Here is a 25,792-nt window from a genome sequence, read left to right as displayed (position 1 = left end):
TATTGTACTTATTATCTGAAAAGGGAATACAGTCTGCTTACATTTTAAAAAATTATACATATACTATATATATAATTATTATATATATGACTAACTTAATAATCACCCTTAAGTTATTCAGCAAGCATAATTACATTATTGTGTGTGTTCCTGCATACAGCACTCTACAACCACAGAGCCAGACTGAACAACTCCAGCCTCACTTCTTGCTCTTCATTAACTTTCATGTGGAATGTGTTCTTTCTTTGATCCACACATCCACCAGGAACCCCTTTTTACAACTATGATATCATAAAAAGGAATAGTACACTGTCTAAAATCCTAATCATGGACTATCTCGAAGAATAGAGCCACAGTACCCAAAACATGCCCAGTGTCCCTGGGTCTCCACCATGCCCTTGGAGCTTGCTCTGGTGCCCTGAGACATCCAACACACAGTGGGAACCAAGGTTTAGAAGATTCTTTAACCTTGAACCTGCTCGAAATTGTGAGACTAAAAGAAGTTGTCAGTCTCATAAATATGTTTTATAATAAGGAGCCAGCCACGTTATAAGTAATCTTTGCAGTTTTATCATTTAAATATCACAACTTACATTTATAAATGTTGTTTATTTACTATTTTGGTGTCATTTTCCTGTAAAAAAGATACACTTAAAATCTCTGCATCACAAATCTTCAATTTCCTCACTTCATTGTTTAGATCTTTTTCCACATTCTAAAGGAGGCTCTGAGTATTCCCACAAAACCCCTCTCTTGGTTGCTATGGTCCCAGCTCTGTGGTTTTCAATCTCTAGGGCTGCACCATGTCGGGCCTAAATAACAATTCACTTTTTCACAGATCTGCAGGCTACAGTTCAAGGTCAGCGTGTCCATGGGGTTTGTTTCTGGTGAGGCTTGCTGAAGGTCCCTCCTCACTCTCACAGTATTTGCCTGCATGTGAGAACATTATCCTTAGGGCTTTGGGCCCCAGAGTTATGCTGCCAATCACCCTCACCCGTTTGAGGTACAAACTTCAGTCCATTCCCACACATGCAGAGGTGCTTTGGAAGAACAGGAGTGTCTATTCTTCATTGTGCTTACATGTTTCTTTTTAACATTTTGTGTGCCTCCTGGTTCCTTTTTCTGTTAATTTGTCATGTATTCTTCTGGACCTTACTTATTGTGCCTCACATTTTATTGTACCTAGTTGATTTCTTATTAAGTACTTTATAAATCGTACTACTGGGGTTTTGTCTATAATATGTCCATCTCTTCTCAAGGACTCTCCAGGACACCCCCTTGGTTCTACCTCTACTTCAAGGAAACCCACTGACTAGCTTCTGGTCGACAGAAAACAATGAAATGCCCACCTTCAAAGCTGCTTAAAAACAAGACTATGACTTGGCACCAGTTCCCTTCACCATACATCTTCAGAATCCCTTTCCTTGGATGCCGGGCACCAAATCACCATCCCCACCATGAAGTCCTCCCTTATCCATGACTGAGTGTGATGAGGAGTGAAGAGGACTCCAATGGTTTCCATTATTCTCCCATTATTGTTTTTCATCTCCTTCTGATCATTAAAGTTTATCCCTGAAAAAATCCATTTTCCCAAAAAATGTCATGTTTAAGAACAATAATGTACCTCTTTTGTGAATTCCCCAGGCCCACCTTTATCATCCACTGATTTCACATCTGCTCTAAAATACTTATAACTACTGTCGACATTTGTAATGTCTTGCTCTAGTATATAACAATGTCTATAGCATCTTAAAATGCGTCAGTAGGTGATTTGGGTGACCACAGATTCTGATGGTGGCCTCAAAGCCAAAGGCATTCATGCCAATCGCTACTAGGAAAGAAATTTTAAAAGAAGAAAAAAGAAAGTCGGGGAAGTGGTGGCGCACACCTTTAATCCCAGCACTTGGGAGGCAGGGCCAGGCAGATTTCTGAGTTCTAGACCAGCCTGGTCTACAGAGTGAGTTACAGGACAGCCAGGCCTACACAGAGAAACCCTGTCTCAGAAACCCACCCCCCCCCCAAAAAAAAGAGGAGGAGGAGGAAGAAGAAAAGAGAAATGTTCATCTGTCTCTGTGTCAATTTAAAATGTGTGAACTCAGCCAACTGTGGTAGCACAACTATAATTCCAGCACTTGGGAGCTAGATCCAGGACAATCTGGAGTTCAAGGCTATCTTTAGCCACAGAGCAAGTAGAAGGCCAGCCTGGGATACATGAGACCTTGTTTTGTTTTCATTTGTTTTGTTTTGTTTTGTTTAATTCATTTATAGTTGCTTCCAATCTTCTCTTCTAACCTCAAGCAGAGACTCTGTTTTGCCCCATTTTGCTCTAGTTTCTGTTCTGTGTACTCTTTGGAGGAGGCTACTGTAGGTCAGGAATCTGTGCTTTGGTGAAGCAGCAAGAGAAGGCATGGCAGAGAGTATGAAACCCATCTAGGAGAAGAACACAGAATCCCATTGGAACAAAGCATGAGGAGCCTTGCTGTGGGCATGGGAGACCAAAAAGGATACAGGGGACATTGGGAACAGTGCTGGGAACTAAGTGTTCCCTTTACTGTGTTGTTGTAAAACTGCTCTTGCTTTCCAGGACATTTCCCTTCCAACAGTGGGGTTGAGTCACCAAAGTCAACACGTTTAAAATGTTGTATTTGTAGTTGGTGATGGAAGCTAAATGAGAATTTGAAACCTAGGGGTCAAGCCCAGTTGGATTTCAGACTAAAAGCATCACCCTCCATCTAAGCAGCAGGTGAATGCACCAGGGTGCTCTAAATTCGGAGGAGAGGAACAAGGAGAAAACCTGGACCCAGCATGAGCAAGGAGGGGCCTGGGATGCCAGCAGAAAATAAGAGGGTTATTGTGGAGACCATACTGAGATTGGAATTTCAATTCGAGGGAAATTGGTACTAGATGTTCCAGGCAGAAAACCAGCTCTGAGCAGTTATGCCAGCTAACTAAACTAGGAAGATGTTTTGAATTTACCAGTAAAAACTAACCAGGAACTCAACTTGCAAGGAGATGCAACATCATTTTTATAAAGATTCTGTGCTCACTAGGGCTAATGCAAACAAAGGTTCTGTCTGAAATAGACACACTGTTGTAGCAGCTACTTTGGCCAGGAATTGCCCAATCTGAGCCCCTTGACAAGAGCTAATTAGAGAAGAACAAAATCGAAACATTCATATAAAATGGTAGGTAGAAAAAGAATGTAGACACCAGGTTAAATACCATCAGAGAAACAATAAATAAATAAAAAGCTATGAGTAAGCAGAAAAAAAGTCTACTGAACACATTTAGGAAGTAAGGGTTTTTCCTGGAAACAATGTCACAGGGGAAGCAAGCGGCTTCTGTCAGCTGGAGAGTCCGCCATAGAAATATGACCAATGTGAACAGGATATTTTTAAGTAAAAAAGTAGTAGGCTAAGATACAATTGTATTTCTCATATAAAAAGAACACTGTAAAATCAGGCAGTACAGATTGGTATTGGCGGTCCTTCTGTTCAATTGAGTAGAACACCAGGGGGTGGAAGGTAACACTATCCTTCATCCATCTTCCATCCGCTAGATCTTCAGAGAAAAAAAAAAACTAACTGCCAAGAGAAGTTGGAAAACCAAGAGTGGTAATTTGTTATTAGTACATTTTTACTCTGTTGCTGGAGCAAGAAAGAACACTTGAATATAAATAGTCAGGATGCTGTCTTGGGACCAGTGGAGTGGGATTATCCACTCTGAAGAAGCCGAGCTATGGAATGATTTACAAGCTAATTAGCAGCCCTGGTCTTTACGTGTACAAACGAGAAGCCACTCTAGTGACTAATGAGAGGAATAAAGGCGCACATCCCTGCAAGCCCTTAAGCTGAAGTCTCCTCAGTTGTCCAAGGACAGTAAATGACATGCCTCTTTCTTTACACGGACAGACAGACAGACAGACAGACAGACAGAGACACAGAGAAAGCTCTTATTTTTCTCCCATTTAAAAACCACAGTCAAACATGCTGCTTTGCAATTTATATTTCCTCTGTGAAAGTGACCACCCAACACTGCAAAAGCAATTCAGCCTTACACAAAGAACTGCAAGTAACTAAGAAATGCTGAGACTCGAAGAAACAGTCTAGCCCAGGGAAGAGTACCCAGTTGGTATCCTGAAGTATATGTCTAATATTACGTGAACTGGACAGGTTATATTTAGGAATATGTATATTATATACACAATATATATAACCAATTAATGAGAATTAATATTTAGGAACATATATATGCATGTAACAATAAGAAAAGAAGCCATGATTTTGAAAGAGAATAAAGAGGGCTGCGTGAGAATGTTTGAAGGGGGGAAAGAGGAGGAGGAAATGATGTAAAATACTACAATTGAAAACAAAGAAAACTAATATCTTAAAAGATATATATTCAAATCTATTTTAATTTTTCATAATATTTAAGGAAATAGCCCCAATACCTCCTTCCATTGCAGGTAAATATCTAGAACATAACTGGGTTTTTTTACTATGTTTATATTGTCCTAAAAGTGTACTCCTAGGTATTATTGTTGCTGTTACTTTTATTTGGTGTTTCTGAGACTGTGCAAACTCATACTCTGGCAATCCTCCTGCCTCATCTTTCCAAGTGCATGGCCAGCATGCCTAGTTGCTTTAAATTTTATTGCATAGATTCTTAAGGATGAGGTTGTTATACCACAGAAGAGGAAAACTGAGAAATCTGAGTTTTATATCAATCATTAGCCTACACAATGATGTGAAAGGTAGCACACGATAAGAGACTTGTGGGTAAGAACAGCAAGTTGGGCTGTGGAGATGGCTCAGTGGATTAAGCGCTCTTCTTGAAAGCATGAGGACTGAGTTCAGACCCCACTCATGTAAATACTGAGTGGTCATGGAGGCCAGACTATAATCCCAGCACTCACAAATTCTGTGGACAAGCCGTCTGGCTAGACTATCTGTCGTTTCTCGGGCTCTGGCATCAGCAAGAAGGCACCTAATGTCACCTCTAACCTGTACAGGCATGCATACATACATACATACATACATGTGCATGTGAACCCCACAGTCATACTTATAGTCGTGTACACACACACACACACAGATTATCACACATGTTAATCAGTTTTCAAAGACTTAATTTATAACATTGGATGAGTTCCAGGGTGTAAATTTACATGCTATGTCTGGTCTAGGCAGACCTAGTTGTAGTGAGAATTTTGGTTTCTGTTTAAAACACACACACACACACACACACACACACACACACACACACACACACACAAATACTATGGGAACGTGTTTCATTTTAACCCCAGGTGTGGGATATGGGGCTGCTTCAGCTTGTCCACAGCAGCTGTCTGTGATTTATTTGCCTCATGCTCTAGCAGAGGTGTGATTTTGCCAGCTGCAGATAGTTTCTGCAATTGTGTGACAATTTGAATTCTGTGGACTTTTCAGAAAGTATTTAAGTGCTAGGACCCCAAGAAGTGGGGTCAGTGGTGGTGGTGGTTGTCAGTTGGTTGCTGTTGGCTGCAGTTTGCTAAGTAGCTGTGCACAAAGAAGGAAGAAAAAAGAAATTAAATATCCTGAGGGTGAAAATCAAACTTGCCCCAGGGAACTGGACGCCCTGAATCAGCAGGAAATCGTCTAGCAATAACACCGTTCCCTTTCCCCTTTATCCTTTTCTTTGTCTCCTGTCTAGCGTTAGGAGGTTGAAAAGATGGAGAGGAAAAGGTGGAGAAGGGTGGAAGGAAAAATCCCACAAAGTAGTCAAAGACCAGTTACACATGGTGGTGCAAATTTTAATCCCAGCACTCAGGAGGCAGAGGCAGGCAGATCTCTGCACATTTTAGGTCAGACTTGTCTACATACCCATAGAGTTCTAGGCCAGCTAGGACTACATAGCAACATCCTGTCAGGGGTTGGGGGAGGGTCATGTTTGTGTTTGGTCTACAGCTACTGGTGTGATATCAGTTTCTCAACCTTGAGAAGAGACTCCTGCAATCCGCAGCTGTACGTTTTTAAGCACACCATTATCCCTTCCTTAAAAACAATCTGTACCACCATCTCTGGCATCTGCTCTCTTTGTCATCATCATTTTAACTGAGGAATAGAAATTGCATAATGCATGGTACACACGCGGCTTTAAAACATTCGCAGCTCACCTGTGGGGTGGCTGAATCAAGATGGCCACGCGTGTTACTCCATATAGCTGGTTGCGGTGAGAACACTCATAATCTAACTTCTGGCAATTCGCCACATTATTGTAGAACACATCCCTTGAACTTCTTCCTCCCATCCAGGTGGAATTCCTCACTGTTTGACCCACTTCTCTAGCTGCACTCCCACGGAGACCCTGGCCACAACCATTCTGCTCTATTTCTATATTTTCAGTTTTACATTGCACACAGAAGAGGAAACAGGAGGTATGTGTCTATCGTTTGGCGTATGCCCCTTCACCTAGTGATGTCTGGCTGTATTCCCATCTTCACAAAGGATGAGGATGCCACCCTTTGAAAGGCTGAACAGCATTATATATATGTATATGTATATATGTCACACCACTTCACCCAGTGTTCACTGATAAAACTTGAGTCATGTTATTTGTTAGTGCCAATAAAGCTGCAATGGAAATATCAAGGCATGTATGCTTTCTATCTCCTTTGATTGTGTGCCATGTGACCTGGCAGTCCCTTTCCTGGGCAGGCATTAAAAGGACACTGTGGTGTCCAGCTGAGTATATCATCTGTACATGTGAAGATTTAGCCGTCAGCGTCCTTCAGTGACGGTCCAAGATCCTTCCTGGTTCCTGTTCCTCTGCATAAAGTTTTCCTAACACTATTTCTAGTAATATAAGCCATGTATTCTTAACTTCTAGCCAATAAAAGCAGTATTATGTTTTTATATATATTTATAGTCCTGTAAAATTCCTTGAAAATGTATTTTTGACTTCTTTGTGTTATCTTGCCAACACAATGTCAAGTTTATTTTAACTTAAAAGTCTTGCTTTCTTTGATACTCATAAGGAAAACTTTATCTCTTGCCATTTATCATCTATTTTTAATAGTTTTCCTAAATAAGCACTTAGGTCTATAAATTTTCTCTAGATTCTATGTGAGCAATACTCAGAATTGTTGAGGTATACATATTTTGGGGTATATATATATATATATATGTATATATGGACTTCATGATATATATATATCAGAGAGGAGGGAGAGAGAATGTGTGTGTGTGTGTGTCTGTGTGTGTGTAATGTGTTATCTCAGTTAAAGTATTTTCTAATTCTGAAATCATTTTTGGTTTATAATTACTTTTGTCATTTGCAAAGCCCCTCTTGTTAAAAACTTTCAAGGAGCTAGAGATGGCTCATTGGTTAAGATCATATATTGTTCTCACAGAGAATACAAGTTTGGCTCCCAGCACCCTTATCAGGTGACTCACAGTCACCTGTAACTCCAGCTCCAGTTTTACAACACCTCCAACCTTCAGAGTACACATTTGCTTACACAGGCTCATGTGCTCTCCCTCTCTCCCCCTCCCCCTCCCCCTCCCCCTCTCTGTGCACTTGCATTTCTCTGTCTCTCAGTCCTCTGTCTTCGTCTCTCTCTCTCTCATATATACACACATCATTAAAATAATGGCAATACTAATTTTCGTTACTGATTTCCAAATGTATCTCACTCAGCCCTACAGGCTTCTCCAGAGGTTTTCTGTCCTGCACAGTTCCCAGCTGAGACCCACCCATGCACTAAATGTCTTCCTATGACTTGTCCCCAGCCCCTGTCCCAGGTCCTCTATGTTCCCATATCATAATAGTGTAGAGGAATCTTAATCCAGCAACATGGTTGCTCTGGCAAGGGATCACATCCAAAGATACAATCCAGGCCGGATGCAGTCATGCCCTGAATTACAGTCTGATCTGGCTGACATACAGAGGCTCCCTCATTACACACCTTTAATTTCTAATAATGAAAGTAAGGTTAGTTTGTAGAAGGAGCCAACCATATTTGAAAATGACATTTAATTGAGGGGCAGACAAAGTGACAAATTAGAGAAAGATTTGACAGAATGAGACATAGATAGGATATTCCCAATTCACTGGAGAACAGACAGGAAAGAGAGGCTACTTAAAAGGGGAGGGGGGAGGGGGGAGGGGGGAGGGGGGAGGGGGAGGGGAAGGGGGAAGAGGGAGGGGGGAGGGAGAGAGAGAGAGAGAGGAGAGAGAGAGAGAGAGAGAGAGAGAGAGAGAGAGAGAGAGAGAGTGTGTGTGTGTGTAGCATCTTTACCAGGACAGTTTTTACAGAGACAGGCTAGACACAGGTGAAACAGACCAGCCAAAGAATGAGAAGGAGCCAGATTAGAATGAATTGCCAAAGTTAGTATGAGGCCAAGCATTATCAATTAAGGCAGAAGCTTAGCGAAGCCAGATTGAATCCGTCAGCTTGGATAATTAGATTGCACAGAGGCTAGAAGCTTCCAGACCTAGGTCTAGGGAGAGATAGAACAGAAAAACAAATGCTCTGGACTCATCCCAAGCCTTGTATTCTCACAGCTTTAGTATGACTCTCATCTCATCCCTTCACCTGAGGAAATAAAAGTAGCATTTACAATAGACTAGAGTCCTCTATTCTCAGGGAGATACCTTTTATGGAGTCCCTCAAAGAGCCTTCACACCACCCATATGCTCTTTAGCTGAAGCATCCTCACTCTTTCTGAGGGAAGAAAGAAGTCAGCATAGGACAGATTGTAGAATTTCCGCCATTCCACGTGGTATGGACAGACAAAGTCTGACCTTGCTCACACTCTGTGACCACGTGGTATGGACAGACAAAGTCTGACCTTGCTCACACTCTGTGACCACGTGGTATGGACAGACAAAGTCTGACCTTGCTCACACTCTGCGAAGGAAGCACTGAAGGTGGCAAGGCTGGCAAAGTGATGTTACTAAGTTAATGCAAGTGTGTTGAATGGAAGGGGGCGGGGAAAGACAGGAATTTCTACCCATAGGGTAGAAAATAGTTCACAGAGAATATTGGAACAGAGGAGAGTAAAGCTGGGTTTTGTCTCTGTTAAAGACTAGCAACATGCTAGCAAAGCAAGTGATGAGAGAGTCTTCCGGCCTTTGTAGTGCTGGCTGAGCCTTCAGTACAGGGAACCACAGATAAGAAATCTGCATTCCAAAACAGGGACGCAGAAGCTGCCAGACCTCTCTCCAGGGATTGCCTGCAGTAGGACGGGTTGTGTCCCTGCTCAGCTCTTAGCAGCAGAACACAGGACTGGTTGAGGATGAATCTGGGGTAGCTGGTGTTTGCCTCCCAGATGAATACAGGAGGAGCAGCACTGCCCCCTCCTCCCACTGAGGTACAGAGGAGAGAGGCAGGTGGGGCTCCAGGAAGAGATAAAATCATCTGTAGGAGAGGTGAGTGGCAGTCCTCTCTCATCACCTGAGGCTTGCCCAACTGCTGAGACATTTTTGCCTTACATCAGAGCACCACAATCAAGTGGGTAACAGGGTACTTAGTTTCTAAGTTCTGTCTGTTAAAACAAAACAAAAACAAAACAAAAACAAAAAACAGCAACAACAAAAACAAAAAACTATCCACCTGTTGTGGCTATTCCTGGTTGTCAACTTGACTATATCAGGAATGAACTACAATCCAGAATTGAAAGACTCACCTATGATCCTAATCTGAAGGCTGGGAGATACAAGTTTCTGACCTGGATCTTGGCATGGAGAACTTGAGGCATAGTGGCTATGAATCCCAGAAGATTAAGACAGTTATATCTCTGAGTTCAAGGTCATCCGGGACAAAGCAAGTCCCAGATCCAGGCATGGTGGTACACAGCTTTAATCTGGGCCACACCTTCTGCTGGAGACCTACATAGGGACATTGGAAGAAGGAAGATTCTCTCTTCTTTGCCTGCTTGCCTTGTGGGACTGAGCAACAGCTAGACATTTAGACTTCCATTCACAGCTGCTGCTGCCCTTTGTTGGGAGTTGGACTACAGACTGTAAGTCATCAACAAATTCCTTTACTATGTAGAGATGACCCTTAAGTTCTGTGACGCTAGAGGACCCTGACTGATACAACCACCTATAGAAATTCACCTTGACAAAGGTGATCTGGTTTGATCAGTCATTTTGCTTAAGTGTGTATGGGGGGCAGGGGGACCTGGATGAGCCGGCACAGTACTGAGAATACGTATCTGTGTTTACTATTAGACCGGTGGCACTGCACATTAGGCGTATTGCTCTCAAGCAATATTTGCAAAGCATGCAAACGTCTCTATCCAGAAAATATAAAACATGTTTTTGTTGTGTGTGTGGGGGGGGGGAGAGATCCTATTTTGCAGGCACTGGAATTTGAAAACCTTGAGCAGAAAGAAAACACAAACTCAGACAGTGGAAGAGGAAAAAAAAAAAAAAAAACGGAGAGAAAAGAACAAGGGTCCCTGAAAGCCTCCAGGGCAAACCCTGGGCTGGGAAGAGAGAAGTGTCTTCGAATAGACTGGAGAGAGCACTTCTAAACTGGCCTTGCCTGGCAGCCTTAGGTGCCTGAAAGTGAGTGGAACTTGCTGGGACACTAGGCCTAAGGAAGGACCATCTAGCATGGATATGTATGTATGCTGAGCACAGAAAAGAAATATTGGTTACGGTACGGTACCTCTTTACCTTTGGTCCATTTATCCAAAAGCAAAGCAATCATGATGTTAGAGTAGCACAATTAATGTAGTAAAAGCACCAATTATGACAAGTAGATATACATTTAATAAATGCTCATGTAGATCTCCAGTTTTTGATTATTAATATGAATTTCACATTGGTTTCCTATCATTGCTTTGCCTATTAGGTCTACGATAGACGTATTAGCATTTTACATTTTCCTGCATAATGACATATTATTTTCTAATATTAATCACTTTTACATTACCATTTATAATTTCATTAGACTATAGTTTATTTGTATTTCCTGTGTCTTTTGATATTCCATCTTATCTAAATTTGTAAAGAAATTTTCAATTTTTCATTACTTTTCTCATTTGCATTAAAACTATACTATCCCTGTGTTGTTTATTGCTTCTCTGTAAAATATTTTTCTATAAAAAATCACTTTCTTTACACTTTAATTACTGTGGTCCATGTAGTCAAGTTTGTATTATCATAGGCAATGCTAATTTTAAAATCCATCAACACATGAGTTTCTAACATAGTTCTTAATGATTGACCAATCAACCAAATTTTAAAAACATGACAGGTTTGAACACCCATGGTACCAGTGTTTTGAAATTTCCAACACTGAACTTACACATGCCTACTAGTGTTAGTTCTCATGGAATAAGGGAGTTTTCTACTTATAATGTCCTTTTATCCAACAGAAAGCATTCAAGAGTAGCACTTTCCCTTCAGTGAAGAGCAGTGCCCTCCCTTTCAGTATTAACAAAATTGCCAAGGGTTATCTGTGAGCTGACAGCAGTGTCCCACATCAGCACAGCTGGCAAGACAGCAGTTCCTAAATGCAGATATCCAAACACCACATGGCTGTGCCATTTTCCTCTGCTATCCAGAGGTTCCCTAGGCCCCCAAGACTGACAAAGTACAAACGGACACAGGAAAAAGAGACAGGAGGTGTCTCAATGACAGTGTCCTGCCTTTCAATGGATTGAATGCCTCCATCGTGGGCCTCAGCAACCCCATCCCTTCTCCATTCACATCTTCATCCTAAGCAACTGAGTTTCAGAGAGATCCTTGTGCTATCTCCCACACAGATAAGACATGCCCCAGACACCTATATCATTGGTGTTTCTTTCAGACAAGCAAGTGCCTCCAAGTGCAACCCTCTTTATTACCCTCAAGCCATGGCAGCATCAGATTCTTGTTCCTGGTTTTCTCTTAACAATCCTCAGACGCAAACCCTTAAGCTCTCATACATAGAGCGAAGAAACGTCTAGCCTATATTTTTAAATAAGCACAGTCTTGGAACTCAGAACATATTCATAGAACTATAAAAGAAAATGAGTAAAAAAATAGAAAAATGTCAAAATATGGAAACTAACTTTAGCCTTTACTAAAGGGCAATATTACAGCAAGATAGTCCTAACCTTAGGCCCAGTCATGTGTCAGGAGGATGGGGCTATCACAGAGGGTGAGAAGAAACGTGTAGGAAGACGACAGAGGTATTTCCACGATCTTCTTATCCCATGGAGAAACATTTGTGGGTTGGACACTGTCAAAACTATTATGGGTCATGCAGCAGCAAGCCCCCCTCCCCCAACCAATAGTGTCCACTCCTTCAGCAGTGATAAAGTGTCTGGCCAGATGAGCCTCACAACCTTGTTAGAAACCACTGAAACCCCAGGAAAAGTTGAAATCACACACTAACCGATCTTGTCATGAGCAAGAGAAACCTCAGCTCTAAAGGGGTATGCAGCCTAGCAATTCAGATGATTTAATCAGGGGAGCAGGGGGCCGGCATCTCATGCTTACAAACAAAGAATCCAAGCAGATGTAGGAATTCAGTAAAAAGGTGCTGGTTCAACTGGCAGTCTGCATGTAGAAGAATGCAAATTGTTCCATACCTATATCCTTGCACAAAGCTCAAGTCCAAGTGGACCAAGGACCTCCACATAAAACCAGATACACTGAATCTAATAGAAGAGAAAGTAGGGAAGAGCCTTGAATACTTGGTGTCTTAGTCAGGGTCTCTATTCCTGCACAAACATCATGACCAAGAAGCAAGTTGGGGAGGAAAGGGTTTATTCGGCTTACACTTCCATACTGCTGTTCATCACCAAAAGAAGTCAGTTCTGGAACTCAAGCAGGTCAGGAAGCAGGAGCTGATGCAGAGGCCATGGAGGGATGTTCATTACTAGCTTGCCTCCCCTGGCTTGCTCAGCCTGCTCTCTTATAGAACCCAAGACTGCCAGTCCAGAGATGGCCCCACCCACAAGGGGCCTTTCCCCCTTGGTCACTAATTGAGAAAATGCCTGACAGTTGTATCTCATGGAGGCATTTCCTCAATTGAAGCTCCTTTCTCTGTGGCAACTCCAGCAGTGTCAAGTTGACACAAAACTAGCCAGTACAATTGACCCCTTGTCAACTTGACAGACAAACACATCACTAGTAAGCCTCAATCCTTACATTCTTATTCATCCCCAAGGTCTAAATAACTTTAAACATCCGACAGTCTTTACATATTCTTAAAATTTCAATCTCTTTAAAATATCCATCTCTTTTAAAATCCAAAGTCTTTTTACAATGAAAAGTCTCTTAACTGTGGGCTCCACTAAAATAGTTTCTTCCTTCAAGAGGGAAAATATCAGGGAACAGTCACAATCAAAAGCAAAAATCAATGTCCAACCTTGAATGTCTGGGGTCCAACTCACGATCTTCTGGGCTCCTCCAAGGGCTTGGGTCACTTCTCCAGCCATGCCCTTTGTAGCACACGCGTCGTCCTCTAGGCTCCAGATGCCTGTACTCCACTGCTGCTGCTGCTCTTGGTGGTCATCTCATGGTACTGGCATCTCCAAAACACTGCATGACCCCTTTAGTCCTGGGCCTTCAATTGCAACTGAGGCTGCACCTTCACCAATGGCCTTCCATGGCCTCTCACAGTGTCGAGCCTCAGCTTCTCTTCATGAACCCTTCATGCCTTCAAAACCAGTACCAACTGGGTGACCCTTACATATTACCAAATCCCGCTGCAGCAGGAGTACAACCTTGGCTATCTCTGGAACACAGTCTCTTTTTGCTTTCAGAAAACACTTCCCAGAAGATGTCACCTCAATGATGCTGGTCTCTTCTTAATCACTGCTAATTTCTTAGCTCCAGCTAACCAGCATCAGTAGTCCCAGTAATGCAAAGTTTTTGCCTCAGTAGTTCTGGTATCTTGTTAATCACAGCTGATTCTTCAGCCCCAGCTAACCAGAACCACAGAATCTTCACAATCAAAACAGCAATGGCCCTGAAAAGAGTCTTTAATTTTCCCTCTGAAATTTCACAAACCAGACCTCCATCGTCTGCACTGTTCTCAACATTGTCTTCCAAGCTCCTACACAACATCTGACAGAGCTCTTAACAACGAATGGATCTTCAAGCCCAAAGTTCCAAAGTTCTTCCACAGTCCTCCCCAAAACATGGTCAGGTTGTCACAGGAATACCCCACTCTGCTGGTACCAATTTGTCTTAGTCAGGGTCTCTATTCCTGCACAAACATCATGACCAAGAAGCAAGTTGGGGAGGAAAGGGTTTATTCGGCTTACACTTCCATACTGCTGTTCATCACTAAAGGAAGTCAGGACTGGAACTCAAGCAGGTCAGGAAGCAGGAGCTGATGCAGAGGCCATGGAGGGATATTCATTACTAGCTTGCCTCCCCTGGCTTGCTCAGCCTGCTCTCTTATAGAATCCAAGACTGCCAGTCCAGAGATAGTCCCACCCACAAGGGGCCTTTCCTCCTTGATCCCTAATTGAGAAAATGCCTTACAGCTGGATCTCATGGAGGCATTTCCTCAATTGAAGCTCCTTTCTCTGTGGTAACTCCAGCAGTGTCAAGTTGACACAAAACTAGCCAGTACACTTGGGCACAGGGGAAAACTTCCTAAACAGAACACCAATGGCCAGCAACTGACCAATGAAGAGGTGGATGTTTACCCCATTAGAAGAACAACATAGGCTGGCCTGACCACCCAGTTCTCCCAGAGACTAGACCACCAACCAAGGAGTGTACCTAAAGGGAGCTTTGGCTCCAGATACATATGTAGCAGAGTATGGCCTTGCCAGACAGCAACGGGAAGAGAGGCCCTTGTTCAAAGGTGGTTTGATGCCTCTGAGTAGGGGGATACTGGAGAGGTGGGTTGGGAAAGTGTGGGTGGGTGGGGGAGCACTCCCATACAGGCAAGAGTGATGGGGGGAGGGAAGATGTGGGATGAGGTAGTAACAGAGGGATAACCTATAAGTGGGATATCAAGAGATTAGGAGTGGGTGGAGGGAGTAACTGGGATGTGGGATATCATTTGAAATATAAACAAATGGAATAATTAATATTAATAAAAGGAAAAAGTAAATAAAAAATAAAATAGTTTCCAATTAAAAAAAAAAAAAGTTGGAGTCTCAAACACAGGAAGAAGGTACTCAAACCTAACAATGAGACAATATGCCAAGCTAGGAAAACTGTCAACCCAAACCTATGCTCTCACATACAAACACTGCAAAGGGATCAAAGATTCTGCTTAAATTGTCAAATGGTAGCAAAGTGTGTGTGTGTGTGTGTGTGTGTGTGTGTGTGTGTGTGTCTGTGTATGGTATGTACACACACACACACACACACACACATATATATATATATATATATATATATATATATATATATATATGTTTTTGTACATTATACTATATTTTAAACATAAATGGGAATAGACTAGGCACACTGATCATCCTTTGCTGTCACTTAGTAATAAAAGCATATACATACATGTTTGTATATATACATTATACATATCCATGTGACTAGCCATGTGTGTGCAGGTGTTTGTATGTATATGTGTGTGTCTACATGTATTACATAATATGTACACATGTATATAAAAAACTCTGCACATACATATTAAGCCACATGTATATTTATTTATACATGCATATATGGAAATTTATTATAATGTTGAGAGCAGAGTTTAATTGGATTTTGCAGCTCTACTCTATGAGGACAATTTGAAATGAACATTTTCTTTCCTGTGAACACTCTGCTAACTCACTTGGCTGTTACCTTCACTTTCTGGGTATTATAATTGTATTTCCTTATACAAATGCTGAGTGATACTTGTTCATTATCCTCCATTACCTGGAAAAACAGATCCGGGAAGAATAAGATAGTCTCTTCAGGTCTTTCACAAAATTAATTGGTAATCTCCTCTTTCTTAAGGAAAAGTACTTTCATTAATTATCTGCAGAATTGTTCTGTGAAGTGGCAATTAACCTTCATTCTCACCTCTCTTATTTATACCAAAGCGGGAGCCAGCAGCTAATTGCTGAAGCCCCAGCACTCCATATCTCAGGACCCTCCATATCTCAGCTGGAAGGCAAAGAACATGTAGAGGATTTCAACACTGAGCGGGTCGTGGGGACCTGGAGCAGCAGATACCTAGAGTGGCCCGATAGAAAGAAAGTAACTTTACAAGTTGATGTTCAGAACATTTTAGTTCTTTTTGGATTCCCTACCTTCAACATCATATTCACAATTTGAAACAAGCAACACATAGTGATTTTGCAACAGCTGCTAAACACGGCCAAAGAACCAGATGTGAGAGTCACTCAGTCCAGGTCAGGGAATCCAGGCTTTGTACTATTAACACCAGCGTGGTTTGAGAAGCTAGAACGAGCCTCTGTGGTTTCTCTGATCCCTCTGTAGCCATCAGAGTCCCTTTTCTCAGAAGCAGCTGCATTCTTTGTCAAACATTAACTTCATCCTGCATTTTCCTCTCTCTAAATATGCAAAAGGCGTTTCCAAGTCATTCTGATATGACCATTCAGAGGAAGTCAATGATAAAAGAATACAATTTTCTTCTTGCTGCAACTTGGAGCTCCCTTCTCTCAGGGCAGGGAGAGGCAGTCGAGATGTTTGTGAAGTTAGATTGGGAGTGGAATTAAATGAGGAGGAAACATGGCCTTGTAGAGGCCAACAGTCTTCTTGTAGAGACTGACAGTCTATGGTAGAGGAGCCAGCTCCATTTGAAGACAAAGATAGCAGCAGAGAGAGATGACATTCCAAAGCACTGACAACTTTTAGTGTCATGGCACAGGACAGCTAGCTGATTAACAGACAAAGATGTGGACAAAGATGTGGAGAGATGCTCTCTCAACATTACTCAGGTAATGTCGGCTGATTTCCTGTGCAAACTTTCAACAGATCCAGACAGAGTTTGCAAATTCCAACAGCTAGGCCTCTCCCACACTGTAATGCAGAGCAAGAGAGATGTCTTTGTGCCCAACCTAGGGCTGAGACATGGGTAAAATGACACAGACAAAGTTGAGATAGTAAAATACCAAGTTTTATCCCTCAGAATACATTGATTGGATATGAACAAGCAGGTATTCTTTTAAATTTTTACTGAAAATATCATCTCCACTATCTTGTGACAAAACTACTAATTAATACTTAAGTAATGATCAGAAATCAGTTGCATCCACAGCCCAAGCCCAGGTTACTTTCTACATGCACTTTGAGTGCCTTGGTCATTAAGACGGGACCCTTTCTTCTATATGACCTTCAGTAGGTTAAAAAGTACTAACACCGCTGGCAATATTACGAGAGTAAGAATACATTATGATCATGCCACAGGTCCCAACCATAATGTCCACTTTGAACAAGTTAAAGTTGCTGTAGAGAGTGTAAGTGGATAATTGTTGTCCATGTAATGTCTTGAATTTTCACTTGACAAAAGATAAAAAGTTTTTATTCTAGATTTTAGTCTGTTATTTCTTAGAGTTCATGACACCCAGAATTAGCACATAATTTCTATAACCAACTCCTACTTTGTACAAAAACAAATGTAAGGGACAAATTCATTCTTTGGGGAAAAAGACAAAGAGAAGGTCACAGCTATCCAGTAGTGTTGGAGATAATGGGGCAGGGGGAAGAAATCTGATAGGCACAAACTCTCTTATACATATGAAGAAGATACTGTAGAAGCAGAATGAAGAAGATTCTCTTGGTAGAACTCTTCTTGACAAAGCTCAAGATTAAACCACAATCCTCTGCAGAATGCAAGCTTCCTGCTGTAAAGCTTGCTAACCTGGAGGTATCCTTCACAGGCACACTGAGGTGTTCAGCATAGCTTTCATTGTGGATAGAGATCAACAAAACGAGAGACAGTCAACCAGTATTTGCTAGTAGGACAATCTTGAGAGAGGAGAATGAGCCGACAACATTCTTTTCCATTTTGTCGTTGTACAGACTTAAAAGCACCAGAGGAGAAGTCACTTTAAGTCCCTGTCCCTGTCCCCAGGGGACTTTGGGGAAGAAAAATGAGTCTTCTCTTTTAAGACATTCTGCTAGCACCAGGGCAATGGTGCCTTTAATCCCAGCACTTGGTTAGAGCCAGCCTAGTCTACAGAGCAACTTCCAGGACAACCAGGTTTACACACAGAGAAACCCTGTCTCAGAAAAACAAACAAATAAAAACAACAACAAAAACTAAACCAAAAATGACTCACTATTACAGTGGTGATAGAAAAGATTGTAATCCCAGAATTCTAGAGGCAGAGGCAAGCAGATCTCTGAATTTGAGGCCAGCTTGGTCTACAAAGGGAGTTCCAGGACAGCCAGAGCTACACAAAGCAACCTTGTCTCAAAAAAAAAAAAAAAAAAACATAAACAAACAAACAAACAAAAAGCCCTCTCATGTTATTATGTGGCATGATCACCCGTTCCCCTTCCATTCTAACTTGAGGCTCTGAGTTTTCTTTACCTAGAACTTAACGTGCTTCAGGGAAGCCAAGTTATAAGCACAGCAGCTGTTGCGAGCTGAGGCAGACACAGGAAGTTGTGAAGTGGTTTCCTTAGCAATGGGAATCACTTGAATGCTCTCAGGATCCAGTTTCTTGGCTGCTGTCTGCTTGCTCCTATCTCTCACGACTTCATTCACAAATTTATTTTTCTCCTGCCCTTAAATGCATCTTTGATATTTATCTTAGGAGACAGATTAACTTGGCTTATTTTTTTTTTCATGAAATGCACCGTGTTTATGATCATGAACAACATTTGCTATCATGTGACTGTGTTTCTTACCACCATTGGACAGATTGGCTGGACAGATGCCCAAAAGACCTCAGGTACTTTTTACAGGACTATGCAAATGGTGTTACATTGTTTGAAAATCTGTGTAGGATAATGGAGGTGTAGGGGAAGAGGAGGAAGGGAGGAGCCCACGTCCAACCAGAGTTCCTCCTATGCTCTGGGCAGACAGACATGGGAGGGCTGCCAGATGCTTTCCACTCAACCCCAGGGAGGCATCTAAGCCACTGACCCCACTCAATGGGGGAGGACAAGGGGCAGCCCCGCCCCCCATACCAGGGGCCCTGGGACGACAGGACAGAGGGCTGAGGGAGAGAGGTTTCCACACAGGCAAGAGTCTTTATTCCTGTTCATGGCTGGAGCACAGGAAGGCCTTCTGGTGGGAGATTAGAAACGGCTCGTTCAGCCTTATTTATAATAGCCAGAAGCTGGAAAGAAGCCAGATGTCCCTCAACTGAGAATGGATACAGAAAATGTGGTATATTTACACAATGGCGTACTACTCAGCTATTAAAAACAATGAATTTATTAAATTCTTGGGCAAATGAATGTATCTGAAGGATATCCTGAGTGAGGTAACCCAATCACAAAAGAAGTCACATGATATGCACTCACCGATAAGTGGATATTAGCCCAGAAACTTAGAATACCTAAGATACAATTTGTAAAACACAAGAAAATCAAGAAGAATGAAGGCCAACGTGTGGATACTTCGTTCCTCCTTAGAATAGGGAACAAAAACCCATGGAAGGAGTTACAGAGACAAAGTTTGGAGCTAAGACGAAAGGATGGACCAGCCAGAGACTACCGCACCCCGGGATCCATCCCATAATCAGATACCAAACGCAGACACTATTGCATACACCAGTAAGATTTTGCTGAAAGGACCCTGAAATAGCTGTTTTTTGTGAGGCTATGCGAGTACCTGGCAAATACAGAAGTGGATGCCCACAGTCATCTATTGGATGGAACACAGGGCCCTCAATGTAGGAGCTAGAGAAAGTACCCAAGGAGCTGAAAGAGTCTGCAACCCTATAGGTGGAACAACAATATGAACTAACCAGTACCCCAAGAGCTCTTGTCTCTAGCTGCATATGTAGCAAAAGATGGCCTAGTCGGCCATCATTGGGAAGAGAGGCCCCTTGGTTTTGCAAACTTTATATGCCCCAGTACAGGGGAATGCCAGGGCCAAGAAGTGGGAGTGGGGGGTATGGGAGTAGGGTGGGGGGAGGGTATAGGGGACTTTCGGGATAGTATTTGAAATATTGTTGGTATTTTTTGTTTTTTTGTTTTTTCGAGACAGGGTTTCCTCTGTGTAGCCCTGGCTGTCCTGGAACTCACTTTGTAGACCAGGCTGGCCTCGAACTCAGAAATCCTTCTGCTTCTGCCTCCCGAGTGCTGGGATTAAAGGCGTGCGCCACCACGCCCAGCTAGCATTTGAAATGTAAATGAAGTAAATATCTAATAAAATATTGAAAAAATAAATAGCTACTTAAATGTTTAAAAAGAAGAAGAAGAAAAGGAAAGAGAAGAAAAGAAAAGAAATGGCTTGTTAGGAGAAAGCCTATCCCATCATCCAAGCACAGCAGGCCTTGATGAACAGAGACAGTCTATGGTTTTAGAGCTTTATTGTAGAAAGGCAGGGGGGAAGAGAAAAGGTAGAAAGAGAGACCGGCCATGACCAAGAGGAGAGAAGGGGAAAAGGGAGAGAGAGAAGAAAGGCTAGAGAATAAGATAGAGAGAGTAAGAGGGAGAGAGAGTAAGAGAGTGAGAGGAGAAGATGAGGAGGGGAGGGGAGGGGAGGGGAGGGGAGGGGAGGGGAGGGGAGGAAAGGAGAGGAGAGAGTGAGGTGGGGCTAAGCAGCCCCTCTTATGGTATGCTGTCATATTTACTGTTGCTAGATAACTGGGAGGAGTTTAGCCTGAAGGTCAGAAGCTTGGGACATTGTCTACATGACTACTAGCTACATGCTTCTCCTGTGGGGGCTGTGGGGCAGTAACTTTGACAGGAGCCAGGGTTCCAGGAACATAAGGGAACACCTACTGTGCCATGTAGGTTAATTATCACCACCAGGTTCTACCGGGGTTCAGACCTCAGCTTGACTGGAGACTAGGCCATCTGTGTATAGCCCCACAAATCTGGACTTTGTAGGTGTGACTAAGTTAAAGGCAGTGGGCTAGAAAGCTCTGCCCCAGTCTGACAGCAGTTCTCTAAATGCCATCCTACACATTTGTTGTAATGTTTTGATGACTGGTTGAGTGGGTGTGTGATTAGTTGGTTGGTTGGCTTTTGAGATAGGGTCTCAAAGAAGTCCTGGCTGGCCTTGAACCCGCTATGTACCAGGGAATGAATTTGAACTACTCACCCTCATGTCTCTACCCTGCAAGTATGCTACTATAGCCAATTCTATGCAGTACTGGGGGTTGAACTCAGGACTTCTGGCATGCTAAGCAGGCATTCTGTCAACTGAATGACATCCTTAACACTATGATACATCTCTTACAATGCATACATACATGCATACATACATATATGCATACTACATATGTGTATGTACATACACACATGAATATATATGCATACATACTTGAATACACACACACACAGGCACATACATTCCAGAGAAGGGACTGATGTGCATATTTTACATACCAAAGCATACCTGACCTCCAGGTTCTTCCAGCATCCCTCAGTCCCTACCTGGCATACCCTGCCCCCAACCCTGAACTTTTCTGGCCAGCGGCTGGGCTGCCCTTCCCCCAAGAGGCTCTTCCCTGTATAATCCAGACATTTTAGTCTTCCTTCTCTCTCCTTCCATCTCTCACCCCACTCTCTGCACATACTTTTTCTCTCTTCTTCTCTCTTCCCCTTCCCTCTGTCTCCCTCTTCATGACAATAAACCTGCCTTTACATATTTTAATGTGGCTTGAATTGGCTTATTTCACCAGAGGAGAAATAACTTATCCCATACATACACACACACACACCATAAATGCACACACAAAGAAAGCAAACAGAAGATAGAAACAGAAGATAGAAATGGACTTGTACAAAGCAACTAGAAGTCAGAAAGTGCCAGCAGCCCACAAAATTGCAGAAATGGGAAAGAATCCCTCACTTGAGCATCTAAATGGAACACAGCCCCATGCACACCTGTAATCCAGACTCATGGAGTCCAAAACGATGAGAGAATAAATTCTTGTTGTCTTAAAGCCATCACATCTGTGACTATTTTTTATGACACCCACTGATAAATGCTATACCAACAATAAATGTAAAAGATCAATTTTACTTTTCAAATAAGAATTAAAAAGGAATGTTGTCACATAGGTAGGAAAGCAAGCCCAAGGAAGCTGGGGTTGGGCATCTCATGATCAGGATAAAATATGGTTAAGTCTTAACTATAGAGATTATTCCATACCCCTCCTTTAATCACCATCCCTCCCAACTTGTTTCTAGACACTGAGATATTTCCTCCAGAGTAACTGTTGGAACCAAGAACTCCTTCCTTCCAGAGCCAAAATGGGAGACTATTGATTGTCATCTGAATAGAATCCCTTCTTTGTGATGGAGCAGACTCACTTCATCCCTTGCCTTTAGTCTGTAGACCAGCAGTCCTATCTAGGACAAACAAACACCATCTCTAGCCCTGCACCGGACAGAGGAAAAGGCTCTCTGCTCTGGCCCAGCTGGGTAGGCTGCCACACACAGAGGGAACAGCTGTGCAGGAAGAGGAGGAGAGGCTCCCAGCTGCCAACTGACAACATGCAATGATACAGAGGCATCTCACTAGACTTGCTAGTCCTCAAGTATTCCCTAAGCATGTGGGATCTGGGATAAGTGAATCTGCATAAAGGGAAAGGGGAAAAAATGCAGGCTATTTTGGGAACTGTACCCTGTGCTGGTTTAGATATAGATCTGCTACAAATGAGACCATGAGTATCTGAGGAAATATTCAGCAGAGCTTCCTACCCCTGTACAGCCTCAAAGGTTGTTCTACTCAAGCACACATGGAACAGGACTCCTGACACCACCTGGAGTGTCAAGAGTACTTCCTGCCCCATCAGCTCAAGGACTGGGACAAAGACTGCAGATCTACAGGCATAAGTATAGCCTCACCCAGATAATATTCTGCTGTGTCACTTGGGAGAAAATGTGTAACAGTTAAAGTTGGGAGCATAGAAAAGACATAAAGCTTAGCAGTTCCCAGTCTCCTGTAGAGGGCCCTGATGGAATCCTTTGGCACACTAACTCTTGTCTCTGTGGACACTCAGTAGGAAAATCAACACAATTACAGATAATTTATTCTGTGGCCAGCACTGTCCCAAGCACTCTATGTGTGCTATTTCATGTGTAAATAATTTCACGAAATTATTTACAAATTGTATAACACTCCTGTGATAGTCAATCTGTGTCCTCGAACTTTTAAGACAACTCTCCCACTCACTATCTTATGCCTAAACCATGTGATTAAAATCCAATGCATTTATGGGGAGAGACATACACAGTAAGAAAATTATTATATGATGACCTACCTAATCTTTTAATCAAAATGGGAAGCCACCCAAACTAGACCTCTCAGCAACCAATCTCCTACTTGTTTTGAACCACATAGGAGGAACCCCAACTTATTATCAGGGCCCTTGAACACTCTCATGCATGTGGCCAACTATTGATCTTGATAGCTTATTTCTCCCTAATCTGCATTATCACTTTGCCCCAAATAAAGTCATCTTGCTATGTTTGTTACTTACTTAAAGTGTTTATATTAGGGGCCAAGAACCTGAAGAAAACACTCAACTCCATCCCAAAACACAACTCCTACATTTGACACTCATTCAGGAGCTGAAGGACCGACTTTTGCGATCTTGCTGCTAGACATCCCCCTCAGTTCCTGTCCATTGTGATATCAGTAGCTGACAGCCAGTTAAACCAGTCAGTTTGGTTAAGGTGCTACCAGACTGTCTCTCCCATCCTTTGTGAGGCTCATGAAGGAGAGACAGGTGATGGCAGTGTGGCAAGATTTATTGACTGAGGAAAAGTAGGCGGTTGCAGCTGGACACCCCTTTCCCAGCTGCTTCACCTCAGATAACAACAAGAAAGATGTTGGCCCACAGGTATCTCTGCCTGACCAAGGAAGCAAGGACGGAATAAGATCCACTGCAACCCACCCCACCCCTTAGAATTGTTTCTGCTCTCCCCAACGGAGACTTAACTTTTTTTTGTTACTTTGACTTTAAATGTCTTTCTTTTCTTTTGTTACTGACTTCTGTTTAATATCACATATGTCTGAATTATAAAAATGTCTATTTCTGAAATTTAAACATTAATAACGTGACTTATTCTGATGCTGTGGCTTCTCTCGATGAGCTCATATGAGGCAAGCATGTGACTAAAACCTCTGTGGGCACTGACTACCTAAAGCTATTAGATTTCGGGCTCCACAAAACCTTGGACAGGTGAGGGGAAAGCACACCTGCCTCTGGCCCTATGGATGGTGAAAGCTAAGCTACCCCTCCAGCTGCTGCATAGTGGTTGCTCTCCCACCTTTCAGCTTCTCCGCAGGAGACTCTTTTTTTTTTTTTTTTTTTTTTTAAGCAGCTCCTTTTTTCCCCCTCTCCAGTATCTTTGCTCAACTACTCCTTTTATCTTGAAATTTCCTGTTGTTTCCCATCAATCAGCTGGCATGAGTCAGAAAATTAAAAGCCATTAAAGCTTGTGCCACTAACAGACTCCCGTGACAGAATAGTGAAGTCATGGAACTGGGCAAATCCGCACCTTCTCAAAGCAAGGCAATCTGCACGGATATCTCAGGTACAGCTTTTTGCATGGTAAATGTGGATGGTTTTACCTTCCTTCTCTATGTTTTGACTTCGAGTAGCTTTTTAAAATATCTCATCAGTAAACTCTGGGGACCTTCCCTGACGAATACAATCTTTAGATTCAGGGTTCTGAGGCTCTTCTCTTTTCTGGAATGTAAGCTAGCGCAACATTAAGCAAAGGATCTCCTTTTCACTGGATTAAATGTAAAGAACATTTTACAGGCCATTCCTGTCATCTCACGGACCGTGAAGAAACAGACACTAGTAGATAACGTCTCTTCCTTGACCTACTTGATTGAGCACAAGGCCTGCTGGAACCCTGTTCCCGTAAAGGTTATAATGAGCTGTAACTTCTAACTATAAGTACAGTTTCTTCCTTAACTTCTCATTCAGGTGATAGGCTAACACATGAGTCAGCACCTTTCTCAAGAGGCTCAATCGAAGAAAATTTCCCATCCTGAGAGTGGCCAAAAGTCACTGCTCGTCCCCAGAAGCACCACAGCTAAAAAGATGACAGAGGCTATGGGGGAACTTGGATCCCAGGTTAAGGAAGCTAAAGTAGAATTACATTACATCCATGTAAGCAGAGACTGAAGATGCTCAGTATCCAAAGGAGGGATTCCATGGGTGATGTTCCAGAAATCCACTCATTCAGTCAGTGCTTTCCTCTCTGGGAGATGTCTTTGGAAGTAGAGAGTCAGGCCAGGAAGTTTCCATTTTCTCCCCTTCCAGTCTACTGGAATTCTCCTCAGGTCTACCTTTAAACACTAGAAAAAGTTGGCTCAGAAAACCTAAACAAAAGTCAAAATATGTTTTTCTCAGAGTTTATTTTATTATTTGAGAGAAAGAGAGAGAGAGAGAGAGTGTGTGTGTGTGTGTGTGTGTGTGTGTGTGTATGCCAGTGGAGTTCAGAAAAGGGTGTGGGATCCCTAGAACTGGAGTTATAGATAGATAGTTGTGAGCCATCCAGCATAGGTCCTGAACACTAAAATCAGGTCATCTACAAGAGCAGCAAGCACTTCTAATGTTTTAGCCATTTTTCCAACCCCTATCATATTTTATTGTGTGATCAAATACAAGCTGGGGAACAAGAGTCAGTCCCCAAATGGCAGCCTTAACTATAATACAATAAAATCAATTCTGTCATTCCTGTAAAAGGCAAGAGAAGTGGTCTGAAATCCATATGT

The sequence above is a fragment of the Mus musculus genome, chromosome 10 (genome assembly GCF_000001635.26).
Source record: "Mus musculus strain C57BL/6J chromosome 10, GRCm38.p6 C57BL/6J".
Lineage (NCBI taxonomy): Eukaryota > Metazoa > Chordata > Mammalia > Rodentia > Muridae > Mus > Mus musculus.
The sequence above is the reverse complement of the archived record's forward strand: the minus strand, read 5'-3'. Positions refer to the sequence as shown.